Genomic DNA, 16,686 nt, shown 5'->3' with positions numbered 1-16,686 from the left:
GATGTCAACCCTTTGTGCCCCTCCTCCCTCCTCTTCCAGGGCAGGGCTGACTTGTGTCAGCATTTGTCCTCCCCACAGCCCGTGGTGCACATGCCTCACATGATTTCTGTACTGGACACAGCCAGCCTATGAGTGTTGCCAGAAGCATGAACAGATGAGAAGCTCACCTCCTGACTGGCCCAGCCTGGAGTCAGGAGATGGTGCACAAAGCATTGGCATTGAAAGTACCTGACTTTCCCCAGCTCTTGTCCTTGCCTCCTCCTGCTGGCTTATCAGACTGCAACCCAAGGTGATGCACCAGAGGTTATTGCTCTCCAGGAGGTAGCAGAAAACAGGTGTCTGGGGCAAAGGTGATCTGCTGCCTCTGAGTTTCACTTACCAAAAGAGTAGGACAGGATTAGAACACCCTTTTATGCTCCTCCGCTTCTTGTGCTTAAGGAGGGTTATGGCTCATCAAGCCCAAAAAGTGCTGTGGGGGGTTTTTTGTGGTTTGGTTTTTTTTTTCCCTGCTGTGAACCTTCTTTTGCTGTGCAGCCAGAATTCACCGCAAGATCTGAGAAGTTAAAGGGTCAGATCTTCATCCCTCACTGCTCCCTAAAATAGTCACACAAATATATGCAACATTACCTTCAGAGAAGTGCAGAAATGTGGCTTTCAACACTTTTATAAATCTCTTTTTTTCCTTGAGGATTACATCCTTGAACCACCTATTTACCTCACCTCAATCACTGCAGTCCTAGTTTTTTCTATTCTTTGAAAAGACAGTTGATCTTCATGCCACACAAAAAACTCACCCTGTGCTTCTGCTGTCCACATGTTCAGCCACTTTCCTTCTATCTGTTTACCTTAAACCCCTTCTCTTCACTCACCCAAACATTTCCCAGTCATGCTTCCATTCAGTTCTCTGCTGTTCTCTGTGATTTTCCAAAACCAAGCCCTTGTCCCCAGCCTCAAGTTCCATGCATAATCTACACCTCTCCCCCACCCAGACCTTGCCTCCATGATACTTCTCTTCCAGCTCTCCTGGGACTTGAGGTGTGCCACAGTCAGGCTTGTGCTCTGACTCTTGCTTCTGCCTGGGAAAAAGTTACCCATCTTTCCCCCTCTCTGTGTTTTTTTCAAGGTAGACATCAAATTTGAGTGTCTCACAGTTTAAACATCCTCAAGGATGGAAAATAGAAGCTGTGTGCATTCTGCAGCTCTGGCTTGCCCAAGTAACTTCAGTGAAGGTAGGCAAGTGGACAGCAGCTTCCAATCTCTGTCCTGCCTTTTATAGGATCAATCAATGGCAACATAGCTCTGCTGCTATTTTAAACTATGTTCCCCTTGCTTTGTCCTTAATGCTGACAACAAGACACAGATGTGTTGCTACCTGCTTGCATCTGCATCCTACCATTCCTCTGTCTGTGTATGTGTAGTGCTTGGTAAAGCTGGGGGTTGACTCCAATACAAAATGTTATGGTGGAATTTCAACTGTACAACTGCACCCCCTCTTATTTGCACTACAAGCAGAGTGGAGAGGAGATATGCATAATCAAGTATTTTTGATCATGTCACCCTAAAATGAGTTGAATAGGGACCCAAAGGACTTAATGCATGATGTGTTTTAGTTGATTCTTCAAGAAGTATTTAAATGGAATTGCTAGTTGCAGGGTCCCTCATCAGCACAAGCAACAAACCCATAAATGCAATCTGTCTACATTGCAAACAGAGATAGAATAGATAGATTCAGATGTAAAAAAAATAAAGCTTTGCTTTAGAATATGCTTTATCTTGGGTCCACTTATAATTGAAACACTGTGATTTATTTGACGTTCTTACTTTGAGAAGACATGAGGAGTTAGGCATTCCACACTGGCTCCAGTAACACGGAGAGACTGACACTGGTTTCTGCAGGATTTCATTACACTGTTCAAGGGAAAACCAAGATCACCCTAAGATGACTACTGTTTTCAGTACATGACATTTTTAAATTAAAATTTCCTTCAGTTAGTGACATTAGCAGAGCATAGTGCCATGTGTTGTTACTCATTTGTCCTCCAAGAGGCAGCTGGTACAGCCTCACGAGCCTGGTCACACAGACCAGCATACATGCAGGCTCTTCTAATGGCAGGTGTGCCCCTGCCACCATCTCATGGTCCCCTCTTCTGCACGGACCCTCAGCATCCGCAGGTAGGTGAGGGCTGTGGAGCTCAGGGCCAGAGAGGCGCCTGCAGGGGCAGGTACTGAGGGACACTGGGGCATGGTGGGGACAGGAAGTGCAGCAAATGCACTGGTACCCAGGTCTGAAGGTGTTTGTGGGCATATGGGAGAAGCCCTGAGACAACACACGTCACAGCAAAACCAGCAAAAATGCTTGCAAATTTGCCTCCTTCATCACTCTGCCTTGAATCTTTTACAAATTACTTCTAATGTCCCCAATGACTTAAGTAAAACTCTACTCGCCTGAGCAAAACTGCAACTACTTCAAAAGAAGACATGCCCACAGGAGGGTTCAGTAAAAAATGCTATTAGTTATAAATTCTTGTCAGTGATCAGAAAGCCACCCATTTGACCAGCTGGCCAGCAAAGGGCAGGCTTTTCAAGCCAGGCATGTCCAAATCACAGTAGCTGTAGTCACCTGTTCCTGTGAAGGAAGGTGTACACAGTGCTTAGATGCTTTCTTGAGCACTGTGACAGTCTGATTTGCATGGTAGGTCTCTGGCAACAGCTACACTTTTTAGAGGAGCATGCTGTGAAGCTTCTTCTCTGATCAGGGTGGCCACCATGGCTATGGGAAATCTCCAGCTAGGTGCAACACGGTTCATTCTCCCCCAAGAAAGCAGGCAAATGCCATGGAGAAGTGGATCAGGAATGGCTGCATCTCCTTTCCGAGAATGTGCTGATGGTGTTCTGCTGTAGTTGTAGAGAAGAGAGCATGGGACTGCTACTCAGGCTTTCATACCACCCACATCTCCCAAAAGGAGAGCCAGGATTGCTGTTGAAAGGAATAAGATGAATGTGTCTTTACACACATTCTGTGTGAATCTACTTGTAGACAGGGCCAGGGATTTTTAGATAAGGAACTAATGGGAGAAACTACCAGTTTCAGAAAATTGACGAATAGACATGGACTGCTCTTCAGCCAATGTCATGCTAAATTCCTAAACTCAGAGAAGAAGAAGACTTAATATAACATGAATATAATTTAATGTACGAAAAGGGGTTGCCTGCACATTAAGGGAGACATATAGTAGGCAAGTCTGGAAGTCTGTACCTTGCATGTACCTCAGCCAATGGGAAAAGGAAGAGGGTGATGCAGCCAAGAAATTAGGAAAAAAAGGAGGCTGCATCCTCCAACAATTTGAGAGACCCCATGGGGAAATGCCCCATGAATAAAGTTACAGGACTCCTCTGTTTCCTTTCTGGACATAAACCTCTGGTGACTTGAATTTTTCCGTACACTGTCTATGCCACAGCCTCCAGCTCGGCTGTGCCCGGGCTCTCTGCATGCACAAGAGCATCCTTCTCTGCCAAGTTTTCGGATGCCAGAACCCCTGTTCACTGTTAACTAGAGGGTAAAACGGCAGGTCATGGACTGTGTTTGGCGCTACAGCAGTCCTTTTAGTCACTGACCACAGGCAGGTAACCCACCTCTCGCCCCAGACAGGCAGACTGATGAAGACACAGTGCCATCAGCTGGGCATTTGCAGCCTCCTGCCCAGAGTCCGGGCCGCCTCCCTGCCACAAGACAGGGGTTTCACAAAACCACACCTTCTGGTGACTACGAGCTTTTTGTGGCAGACAGCAGCGCATGCAGGATGTATGCTTGTCATAGGTGAGGAGAGCAAGCCAGTCTGCAGTGCAAAAGCAGGATTAGAAGGTGTTGAGTCCATTAAGAGGGCAGCAGCTAATTCCTTCTCAGAAGCAGCTCTAGGGAGCCTTTTGTCCTCCATTCTGCACCTTGCCATCCACCAGCACTTACTTGCTACGTGAAGGCAGAGGCATGGCAGTAGCAGTGCCCCTGGCACCAGCAGTGTGCCATGGGGACAATAGATTTTGCCTGAAATTTGATTTGGGAACCTTTTATAATGAAAGGGGAGGCACAGGCAGCAAGCTGGATGAACAATATTCCTTACGCTTTAACAGCTGGGGGCCTGCAACTGACTGTACAACCCAGTAAAGTGCATACAGCCCTGGAAACCTCATTAATTATGCTCCTTCTCTTCCACACTGTAACTGGTCTTTCCAGTGGAGTATGCCAGCACATCTCTCCCTAGAGGTGAGAGCTCATATTTCCTCCTTCCCACTTAACTCCTGCCCCCGACTGCCCACTAAAAAAATACAGGCAGCAGCAGAGCCTTTTCACAGCTGTGTTTGCTTTTATGCCATGTGAAAAACCTCCCCTTTTCTGCTCTTTCTGTTGCTCCTGCCTCTCAGTTTATCTCCTCACTCTGCCTGTCTTCTTTCTGGTCCTGGCTGGCTGAAAGGTTTCTCAAAATCTGGTTTTAAAATACAAAGTGACTTTTGGACTGTGTGGCTCTGGGCCACATAGTTTTCATAGGCAGTGGCCGAGAAAATGTATTTATTCTCTGCTTTTTGACATGGTCAAAGGTTATTCCAGTAGACACTTTGGCATGAAAGGAGCAACTTCAGAAAATGACAAAATTATGTGGTTCGAAGAACTGAGCCTTCATCTTCATAGGCGGATGACTCCTGAGCAATATACTTTTTTCCCCACATAATAGATCTTCAATTTCTTTCCGGCAGCTCTCATGAACTCCATTGACTGTTTTATTTGAGTGGTTTATAGGGGTTTATCCTACCTATACTGATACATCCTGGGCACTGAAGAATTCCCTCTGTCAGAGAGAGGGAAGGAGCAGGAGTTGCATTAGTGAGGCAGAGAATTAAATTCACAATAGTTAAGTGAAATTAAAGGTCAAATTCTGATCAGCTGGGTCCATTTGAAACTTACCCAACAGAAACAGTATCAGGGGAACAAAATTCACAGCAGGGCAGCGTCCCAAAGATGGTGATGCATTTTAATAACAGCACTGTGCTCAAAGCTGCTGTAACACCATAGAGCTGCACTCCAGCCCAGTGGCTGTTCTGTGGCTGTGTCAAACGCCATCATTGTGAAATTACAGTTTCCTTTCAACACTGCAGTGCTGGAAATTTTTTTTAAAGTTTTCATACTTTCTTTTTAGAACTTGGATTAGTGAACTCTGTGATTAAGCAAAGTAAACACGTATACACAACACTTAGAGACAGAATGCGTGGGGTTGGAAGGGACCTCAAAGAAGCCACGGCAGGGCAGTCGAGCCTCACATGTGGCTGCTGCTGCTGCGATCCCACGTGGCACCCGGGGCCTGGGCACAGGCTCCGCGCTGCGGGTCACCCCGAACTCCAACCAGCGGCCCAAGAGCAGCATCCCGGCCCCGCTCCGGCTGCGCGTTCCCAGCGGGCATCCCAGCGGGCGAGGGAGGGCTGGAGCCCGCCTGCATCCCCGCGCCGCGCCGCGCCGGGGGCGGACCTGCCTCCTCTCCATGCACAACGTGGAATGTATCCAGACTGCCTTAAGTCAGGATGTGTTTTGGTGTAAGATCTTCGGACACTTTCAAGGCTAATCAGCAAGGAAGGAGACCTGATCAGTGGAACTGGGAGCGGCTAGCATCGCCTAGTTCAGGACATCCGGGAACTGAACGTGACGAGATTTGAGGATGTAGTGAATCAGGATGTTGATGTGTTTGCTGTATACATTGATATAGGTCAAGGTTTATGTGTCCTATAGCTTAACTATGTGCATTATAGTACTTAAATTCACGCCTTTGTGTAGAGCAAAAAAGCCCGGACCAGGTGAGGACCCTCCTCTTGAGCATGCGTAGAAGTTATCTGTGGTATGTAGCGTATGGAAATTTCCGAGCAAACCGTGGTAGCGGGGCTGTACTTGGGAAGTCGAGCCGAGCTTGTGCGTGTAAATAAGGTAGGGAAAAGTCCGGCAGGGCGCGCTCCGTCTCTGGAATACCACCAGGCTTGCGCAGCTCTAGAATAAACATCCAATACCTCTCTGGAGTGTGTAATTATTGGCCTGTGGAGAGGAACCCGGTTCTGTGGAAATCGCTCTCGCGGCTGGGGAGTGAGAAGGGGAAGAGCGTTCTCAGATTTTAGAAGCAAGCGTAGGGAAAACCATAAACACACACGTTCCCATCCGCTCCAGGATTGTTTTGTTTCCCCAGGTTGCCATGAAAAGCATAGTTATTGAAGGCTCCTGGCATTTACTTTTTTTCCTGTTAAAATGGTAGGAAGATAGAGAAATGTATTCATAACAACTGGCTTGTTTTGCTTCTGCTCTGAGCAGGTGACTGTGTTAAACTGTGACCTTGTGAATTTTGCCGGCCACTCTGCCTGTCCCCTTCATGCCTCCCTCCAGCACAGCAGGCATCTAAGAAGGATGTTTTTTCCAGGGCTCGATTCAGATTGGTGGATTGCACTCTCTTGCAACCATGACTTAAACCAGGAACTTATCAATGCCATCCACAAAGTTAGTCTGGTTCTTGGCTTTGTAGGCAAATTATGGAAAACCCAGCCACAGAGGACAAGTGATGAGAGGACAACCCATGTTGGATGTCCTAACCAGTGCAAGGCTTTCCCCCCAAATTTATTGCTGAAAATTTCCCCACAAAGAAAAAGTCTGGGGTGCTTGTAATCATCTCCTCCAAAATGCCCCTGATCCCAGTATCACACCATAACCTTCTGCTTAGAAAGGAGATTTTATGCTAGCCCTGTCAATGCCACCACTGGGTACAGTGTGCTTGGGACCCCAGGCACATGATCAGTATCTTATCTTAACCCATGAGATTTACTGTTTTTTTTCTCTCTGATTTTCCTTGCTCTCCCACCAGGGTGGTGGGAGGGTGGAGTGAATGAGCAGCTGTGTGGTGCTCAGCTGCTGACTATGGTTGAACCACCATGCCTTGTTATTTTGTGTTCTTGGTATGCAGGCCTGTATCCTTGTAAACATGCAGATGGAGCAACCATTGACAAAGCAAAACTGCAAAGAGAACTCCCTCTGAGTTTAATGTTCTCCTACTGCTAGACAGGACCAAGGGGACACTTTACTGGGCCCTGCAAATGCAAAATGTCCTTGTGTCCATCTCCCCAGTCTAGTGTGGCTGTAGAGAGGAAAACCCCTGGTTTTAAAAACAAACAGGCAAAACGTTGGTGCAGAGACTGGCCTGAAATGACTGGATGCATTTGGATTTTACTAGTGAGGTAAACAAGAAGCATTATGAATGGTAAATGTGGGCTCACCTCACAAAATTTTAAAGGGCAGACCATTGTGGCTGGCTTACAGGGCACCTGCCACTATATTGCAGTCAGACTTTAACAAATGATACAGTTCAAAAATAAAAGATAAATATTTGAAATAATGTCTCTAAATGGTTCTGAAATCCAGAGGCAAGAACAGTGATGGGACAGCCCATCCTACACAGACATGGATCCTGGGATTCCCAGGGTAATGAAAAGGTTGTCATTAACCACCTAGTTGATGAAGGGAAGCAAGTTGATGTGATCTTTTTGGATTACAGCAAAGCTTTCAATACTGTCTCTCTCAGGACCCTTCTGGAGAAAATGTCCAGCCCACAGCTGGATAAACACATCATGTGGTAGATGAGCAGCTGGCTCATGGGTCAGGCACAAAGGGCTGCAGTGAATGGGGTGACATCAGACTGGTGTCATCTGTCACTAGTGGGGTTCCACAGGGCTTCATCCTTGGCCCTGTGCTCTTCAACATCTTCATAAATGACCTGGACTTTTGAAGAGATACTAAAATGGAAGGAGCCATTGACTGCTCCTGCTCCTCTGGAAGGCAGAGAGGTCCTGCAGGGAGACCTTGACAAATCGGAGGTCTAGGCAATCACCAACTGTGTGAAGTTTAACAAGGGAAAGTGCTGGATTTTGCACCTGGGATGGGGCAACCCTGGGTATGTTTATAGACTGGGAAATGAGCTGCTAGAGAGCAGTGCTGTGGAAAGGGACCAGAGAGTCCTTGTTGAAGGCAAGTTGAATGTGAGTCAGCAGTGCCCTGGCAGCCAGGAGGGCCAGCTCTGTCCTGGGGTGCATCAGGCACAGCATCAGCAGCCAGGCAAGAGAGGGGATTGTCCTGCTCTGCTCTGCACTGGGGCAGCCTCGCCTCAAGTGCTGCGGGCAGTTTTGAGTTACGCAATGTGAAAAAAGATATAAAGCTGTTGAAGAGTGTCCAAAGGAGACCTATGAAGATGAAGGGTCTAGAGGGGAAGAACTTCGGAGCAGCTGAGGTTACTTGCTTGCATGAGCCAAGAGAAGAGGACACAGCAGAATGCAACTTCCTCATGAGAAGAGGGGAAGCAGGGACTGAGCTCTTCTCTGTGATGACCAGGGACAGGACCCAAGGGAATGGCCTGAAGTTGAGTCAGGGGAGGTTTAGGTTGCATACCAGGAAAAGGTTCTTCACCCAGAGGGTGGCTGGGCACTGGAGCAGGCTCCCCAGGGAAGTGATCACAGCACCAGCCTGACAGAACTCAAGAAGCATTTGGGCAATGCTCTCAAGGCACAGGGTGTGATTCTTGGGGTGTCTTGTGCAGGGCCAGGAGCTGGACTGGATCTCTGTGGTCCCCTTCCAACTCAGGATACCCTAGGATTCTTTTAGAACTTTAAGAGTCATAAAACTCCCATATGTCTAATCTAACCTTGCCTTCTGTCAGTGTGAAGCCATTCCCTGTGTTCTGTCCCTACAGGCCCATGTAAAAAATTCCTCTCCACCTTTCTTGTAGGAAAAGGTACCCTTTAGGTACTGAAAAGCTGCTCTAAGGTCTCCCTGGAGCCTTCTCTTCTCCATGCTGAAGAATCTCAGTTATTTAATTATTTCTTCATAGGAGAGCTATTTCATTCCTCTCACCAGTTTTGTGGCACTCCTCTGGACTTGTTGTGGAAGAAGTGTGTGTCAATGTGTGTGATGCTTACTGCTGGCGCTGAGTTTGTGGGGTTTTTGTTCAGATGATGGAGAGGTACCTGGTAACTGCAGAAATAGCCTGGTTAGCCAATGTGGCTTCTATTGAGGATGGATTCAGATCCCTGGTTCTCTGAGAGGTCAGCTGAGGGACCAGGGAGGGACTGTTCTACAATATGGAATTTTGACTTTAGGTGGGAAAGAAACTTTCAAAATCAGAAACGTGTCTCATTCAAAGTAGTTGCAAAGCATCTTCAGAAGTGATGTACTTGGCAGTGGAGGTTATCAGTGACAAGACTTTTCACTGCCTTTAAAAAAATCTGAACAAGCCTGTCTCCTTCCAAGACCCAAGGGCAGCACATGTTCCAAGAATTGATGACATCGCTGCTCTTTATTTCTCACTTCCAATTACTTGTTTCCCAGCAGTCCAGTGGCATCTCTCCTGGGCAGTGCAGCTGGCCAGACATGCCTTCTGATGGAGTAATATAACAAAAGCCTCAGTCAGGGTATGACTGTATATTTTGGAGACAGAGAATGGTATCAATCAACAGCTCTGCATGTTCAATTAATGCAAAAGATAAATCAAAGACTTCTGTAGGTTAAGTGTTTTTAATGGATGTATATAAATATGTGCATACTTTTTTCATACAAAAGGATTCACCAAGATTTTTCCTTTTAAAATTTTTGTTATTTTTGGTTTTAGAGTTTTACATCCGACTTCCCATTGCATTGTGTAGGCAAGTTAGACTGGCAGTGATGGCACAAGGACTGTATCTGTTGCAGTGGTGATGGCACAAGGCCTGTAGCTGTTGCAGTGGATCTATAAGTGTAGATTCTGGTTAACATACAAACTGGTCCAGCAGCCTCACATAGTTATTTCTTAGCTTTAGCCTAGGTTTGTGGTCATGATGCTAAACCTTTCTTTTGGGAGTATCTTGCCCAACTCACTTTTTGACTGAAATCTGAATCTCTTCAAAACAGACAGTAAAAAAAAATCACAACATAAAAAAAAATCTATTCCGTGGGAAGAGTAAAATGACATGTCATCTTATGACTGGCTCATCACAGACACCATCCACTGCTCACATAATAAAGAATTACATAAATAAATGTAGTTTATATTTATATATAAATACACATAGTAGATAAAGTGTGTAAGCAGACATAGCAAACAACGTCAATCTTTGCAATAAAAACCCAAGAAATATATGCACACAATTGATCTGTACAACTCATAAGAAGTTGAATCTATAAACTCCGTGTCATCTCTGCATACCCTGCCAAGGAAGACAAGGCTAAACCTTGAAAAAGTAAGGACCAATTAAAAAAAAATAAAATTAACCACCCACCTACCAAAGGACTGCAGTCCCTAAACAAAACACAGGATTGTTGAGTCCTACACTACCTTCCTCTTCCCGTGCCCGACCTGAGCACACCACCGCAGTGCCGGCGTTGGGGCCCGGCCGTCGCCGCCCGCCCGGGGCTGCTGTCCCCGAAGCGCTCCGGCGGGGCTGCCCTCTGCTCTTTCCCTGCAGGATGTCTGGGCTGCCGCGGGGCTGCCAGACAGGGATGCCCACAGCGGAGCGCACAGCCCTCGCTCCTCGGGAGGGCTGACGAGCATCACCCGGCTCCGTCACTGGGGCCGGGGCACCCCCGGCTCCCTAAAACGGCGCTGGGGGAAGCGGTGCCCGACCGTGCTGACTGACCCATCCCCGCGCCCGGGAGGCACAGAGCCCCTCACCACCGAAATCCTTTAAAGACACACAGCAAGCTGAGGCCGGTTGTGCCCACAGTTGTTTGAGCAGACCGCAGGGCTGTTTTCTTCCCCTTCTCCTGACTGATTTCAGCTGCTTTCAGTAAAAAAATCCCTCATATATCTCCAAGCAAAGGCAATTCACATAGTTTTAAGAGTAATGGTGGAAGAAGGTAGCTCTTTGCAGGAGGACAAGTGGAGATTTCAGGGCAGCCTTTGTTGGCCCTTCATACTTGATTAATTCATATTTACACTGCTTTGCTTCATTTAAATGGGGCTTGTTGTGATTTATTTCTCATATATTTTCAGAAGTGTAGCCCTGGCGCCTGCCCACACGGACAGGAATTAGACAGGCTGTGGTTCCCTTACAAGTCTTTGTTTACTATTGTTTGTAGTAAACAGCTGGTTACATTATGATGCTTAACAAATGCCCTTTCTGCTCGGTGCGTGCTGGTATGAAAGCAGAACTTCCCCGCTGGGGGTTTCGACTAACACCCTCCGTGCAGGTAGCTCGGTGTGCAAGGTGCTAGCCGCAGGCTGTGCCCTGGAAAGTAGGAATCCAGCTGGGAATGCGGGAGGACTCTACGTCTAAGGAAGACGTGGGGATGAAGGGGAAATCATCCCGAGACTCTGCAGGAGCCAGTGCCCACACAAAGAGGCCCCAGACTAAACACCGGCATTGGAATTTGTGCAACAGCTGGAGCCGTCCTCGTGTCGCTGCAGCATGATTCAAAACGCTCCAAAAGACGAGAGGTCTGGGAATGTGCTGTGGAAAACTCGCGGCCGAGCCGGGGACAGCAACTGGTCTGACCGGGGGAGTGTGAGGTGTGCAGGGAGCCGAGCGGGACGCCCTCCGGGTCACCGGAGCTGCCACAGGCCCCGGCTCCACCTGGGATCTTCGAAGCAGGGAGGAGCCAAAGCGCGCGTGTTGAAATTTCCCGAGTAGATCCAGTATCAGGCCTAAGGGTGGATCCAAGCCCCTCCGCTGGGGCAGCATTTGTTCAGATTTAGTGGCGTTGCTGCGGGGCAGTCTCTGTGTGTGTGTGTGTGTCTGTGTGTGTCTGTGTGTGTATGTGTTAGTGTGTCTGTGGCTCTGTCTGTGTGTGTCTGTGTGTGTATGTGTTAGTGTGTCTGTGGCTCTGTCTGTGTCCGTGTCTCTGTGTGTGTGTGTGTGTGTGTACGTACTAGTCTGTGTCTGTGTGTCTGTGTATGTGGTTGAAGCCCCTCGGAAGGCGCAGGTGGAAGCGGGCAGTGTTTTCTGTGCGGTGCCTCCGCGTTATGCCGCAGGGGCCGCATTCCCGCGGTGCGGGAGGATCGGCTGCTCTCCCTGGGGCTTGGCGGAGCGATGCCACCACGGGAACCGCCGGTCACACCGATTCCCCTTCCTGCGGCACTGAGTGCGGGCGATTCCCGTCTCCCAGGGTTTATCGATGCGCCCCAAAGACAGCGCCGGGACATAGCTGAAGGGAGCTTACTACCATACATTCTGTTAGTACTAATCAATGAATATTTGCACGTGTGTAAATTCCTCTTAAAGGAGGTAAAATCAATTTTAAAAATCAAAACAAAACTTCAAAACAAAAAACCCTAAAACTTAAAAAAAACCCCGTTCCTTTTTGGGGTGGGGGGTGGTTGGTGAAAAGATGTCTTGAGAAAAAATTCAGCCTAATCAAAAGAGACAAACAAACATAAAAAATTCCCATGCAAAAGCGGATATAAGATAAAATTGGTCTTTAAGGTTTCCAGCAGATCTTATGTAGGTTCTCTCTAATATGACTTCCAGCTGTGGTTAATTTGGTTTGTGAAAAACAGATACACTGAAAGTCATTTTTCTTAACCTCTGACTTGACTCAAGAAGAAATGCAGAGGCTCAGCAACAATGACACAAAGAACTGGCCTTCCCTGTGGCTCAAAGACAGTATTTTTCACTTGATTTTGCCTAACTTAATTTCTTGTTTGCAGAAAGATATTAGGAAGAGCTTTCTAAGTGTATGCAGGGAGCTATTTAAGTTTTGCATTACTTGCATTTTGTTATGTTGAGGTGTTCTTGTATTTGGTTTAGGTATTTTGGTTTGGTTTGGTTTTCCCCCAGACTTGCATTTCTGCATAGAAAAGCCTGACTTTATTAAAGTAACATCAAGGAATCATTTAAATGGAAAATCTTGGGGGCCTGTATTCATAATACATTTAAAATAACTGATAGTTTTTTACTAAATTTTTAATATTATTATTGCACGTTTTTAGGTAGTTACCAAGAAAAATTGGTGCTAGCTGTTCAATTGGAAGCAGTCTTGCTTGGTAGCGGTGGAACGCTATTGCCACCTGGCAGCTGCTCAGTGTCTGTGTGAAATGACTGGGCCGTCCAAGTGTGCTTTGTATCACAAGTGTTGCCAAATGAGAGTATGAACTGGCAAACTTAATAGCAGACTGACTGAGCTCGGGAGCCAAAACCTAAATGATCTGGGAGTTGGGGAAATGGGAGTAGCAGTGTGAAGCTAAACCATGGCTAGTTTCAGTTTGAGAATAAAATACAGTGTTTGCTATGTTGAAAACATTGTAAAAGTGGTAACAATGCCTGAGAACATTCTGTTTTGAACTTTTCCCTTAAGGTAAGCTACATTTTAAATGAGATTATTTTATATCCACTTCTGCTCCGCGACACTGACTATTGAGTGCAGACCAACTTGCTCATGAACTGGCACTTGAAAAACTGCTTTGCAGCAATTGCTTGCACAGCATTACTTTACATTTATCACTGATAGGAATTACTTTTGTCTAGGCCACCAGTATCTTAAATTAGTTGAATATTTTACTCCTTTAGCTCATAAGACTGATTCTGCTTTTAAAGTGCATAAATTATTAGATTAATAATGTCCTAAGCATTAATAAAATACAAAACATGCAGTCGGAAACATAAACAAAATACTGCACAAGCACTGCATATAGACTACAGTTCAATGTTTGTTAAGTATATGATGTAATATTTAATTACAATCTTTTATGTAATGCTCAGTATCAGATTTTTTGTGGAAAATAAACATTCAATGTCAAAATACAGCTGAATACATTTAGTAGTCATTCTTTCCACAACTTACACCAGAATTAACACAGATAAAACTGTTTGCAAAAACTCATCAATTCTGGCACAAAATTTCTTCCTTTACTTATCAGTTGCAATATTGCTGAAATAGAGTCTTCATGAAAACTGGCCTGAAATGACTGTAGGTTTCAGCTTTTTCTGGAATTGGACACCTCTACGCCTTGTTAAAGGTGCTATGACATCTTGCAGGAAGAAGCCAACCAGAGAATATAACATTGGCACACCTGCTGGGTGTGCTTTCCTTCATTGCACGTATCTGCATTTAAAAATTAAAAACCCCACACTTACACGAGGAAAAAAACAGTCTGCTGCATATTCTACTGTGTATTTCCCTGAATTTGCATGATCTTTTGTCCAGATGGATAAAATAGGTATTGAATAACCTAGTTCTTGCCCCATTTGGAGCCCATTTTGCAGAGGTGTTTGGTTAGCTATTTCCCAAGGATGACTCTTACATAATAATAATAACAAAATAACAACAACAACAACTAATACTACCTTTACCTAGGGTAGATTGACATCTCCCATGGGATATGAGGTTTCTGAATTTGGAGTGAGGTTATAAAAGAGCAATGCTTGTTACATAATCCATATCAATTTACTAATTTTCAGAATAATTGAGTCCAACTCCCTGTTCCTTGCAGGTCTATCTAAACCATATGAATAAGAGGATAATGTTAAACTAAAACAACCCAAGCTACTGAAAGAAATTACTTTGATAGTGTGCAGGAACAACAAAAGCACTTTGAAATCTTGTTTCAGAAGGTGTGTGGACACAACATGTACTCAGGGACCCTGCAGGTAAGGAGATGAGCATCAGAGCTCTGTCAGTATGTTCAGCCATTCTAGCACCACAAGGTGGTAGCATTTCTGAACATTACTCATACTGGCTGCCTTCTCTAGTACTTCCACACACAGATTTCTATAAAACACCGGTAGCCTGATTTCTAATCACAGAAGGGTTGAGGTTGAAAGGCTCTGGATGTCTTCTGGTCCAGTCCCTCAAGTCCAGCAGAAATACCTAGAGCCACCTACCCAGATGTGTTTTGAATCTCCTCTCCAAAGAGGAAGATTCAACACCAGTCTGAGAAATTTGCACAAGTGTTTGGTCACCATCAGATAAAAAACTCAAACATTTTCCTGCTGTTGTTATTGTTAATATTAACATCTTAGTGTTCAGAGGAACCTCCTGGGATTCAGTATGTGCTCATTGCCTCTTGTTCTGTCACTGGGCACTGCTAATAATATCACAGCTCCACCTTCTGTACACACTGCATTCAGGTATTTGTACACAGTGAGGTGATTCCCCTTGGGCTTTTGCTTCTCCAGACTAAACAGCCCCAGCTTGTTCAGCTTTTCTGCTTAGGACATAAAGATCCATAAAGATCTTCATGCTGGCCTGAATTCTCCTCGGTAACCAAAATACTCCCCATGTGCTCACAACACAGCATTACAGGTGTGGCATTAACAATGCTGAGAGGAAAGGGGAAGGAGAACCTCCCTTGGCCTGCTGGCAAGACTTCCCCTAATGCAGCCCAGGACACAATTATTTTCTAATAAAAAGGATAATATTAGAGACCTCCAGGAAGCCCAGAGAAGAGTCTGGTCACTGATCTGGCTTTATTCTCACTATGAAGATATATTACAGTACCCTGTCTGCCCATTACTTGCAGCCATTCTTTCTCACCCTTTTCCTCCATATTCAAATCTTTATCAACATATCAATATCTTCAGAAAACGTTAAAGAAGAGCACAAGACAACAATTCTACTCCTGGCTTCACAATTAAAAGCCAGTGGTTTATTCATCTGCATATGCAAAGAAAAAATTACCTCCCACTTCTCTCTACCTGGAAGTGTTTATCCTTAATGTTTTCAAAATGCCTTAGAAAAGAAATTACATCTCTTTTGTTTGCAGTTCAGTTCAAAATTGTATTCTAATTTCTGGTTTAAGGAACAAAAGATATGCTAATAAATTCCTCTCTATCAGTGATGGAGCTACCCACTATGTTTTTTAAGACACCAGTACTTTTTTTGCTACTAGTACGAATGTCTTGATAAACTAGGGAAGCAGTAAGATGCAAAACATGTAAGGAACTAAATGCAATAAGGAAGGAATTGTATCTACACAAAAGGAAAATAATTAATCAGCAACTTTGTGACTAGAAAGCTGCACTGGGTAGAGTGATAATGACTTCCAAAGTCAGCACATACAAACCAAGGCTGTTTATTCTCCAGCAGGCTGCATAAAGCAAGCTCCCACTGAGGTTACCCTGGATCCGAAGCACAATGGCCAAGATGATTTGACCTTGTACAAAACCTGGTCCCTTTGCAAGTCTAAGAGCTTCTAGAATAGTGTAGAGCACAGAGAGGAATTCAGCTATATTTGCATCTCTCCATGAAGGTACAACCAAAAATGCTGGCAGGTAATTTTAATTACCTCTAGCAGCAATAGTGCATACCACCCACATAATTAAGTATGGCAGCTGGCTCTGGAAGTGCCAATCTCTTCCTACTAATGATAAAGCATTCAAACCTGAATGCTTTGAGTTGCATCTTTACCAGATGTACAGACAACAGTGAAGTAAGAGTCCCCAAAAAGGACTTCATTTGCATGTGGGTCTCACTTCACTGTCCCCTGGGCTTGCAAAGGCAGAGAATGAACTTTTGTGAGAAACAGAGCCTGCTTCAGCATAGAAATATCTCTAGGTAAAGAGCTCCCAATGCCCAAACAGTGAAACAAACTATACTTTCAAGGTCAGGAGAGCTGGGCATTGTGAAACATTTTCACACACTAATAGGAACTCTTAGACTGCTGAGGAGACTGTGAAATAAATGTTGTTCAAAGTTGTTTCAAAACAATT

The sequence above is a fragment of the Molothrus ater genome, chromosome Z (assembly GCF_012460135.2).
Source record: "Molothrus ater isolate BHLD 08-10-18 breed brown headed cowbird chromosome Z, BPBGC_Mater_1.1, whole genome shotgun sequence".
Taxonomy (NCBI): Eukaryota; Metazoa; Chordata; class Aves; order Passeriformes; family Icteridae; genus Molothrus; species Molothrus ater.
This window is presented reverse-complemented; position numbering follows the sequence as displayed.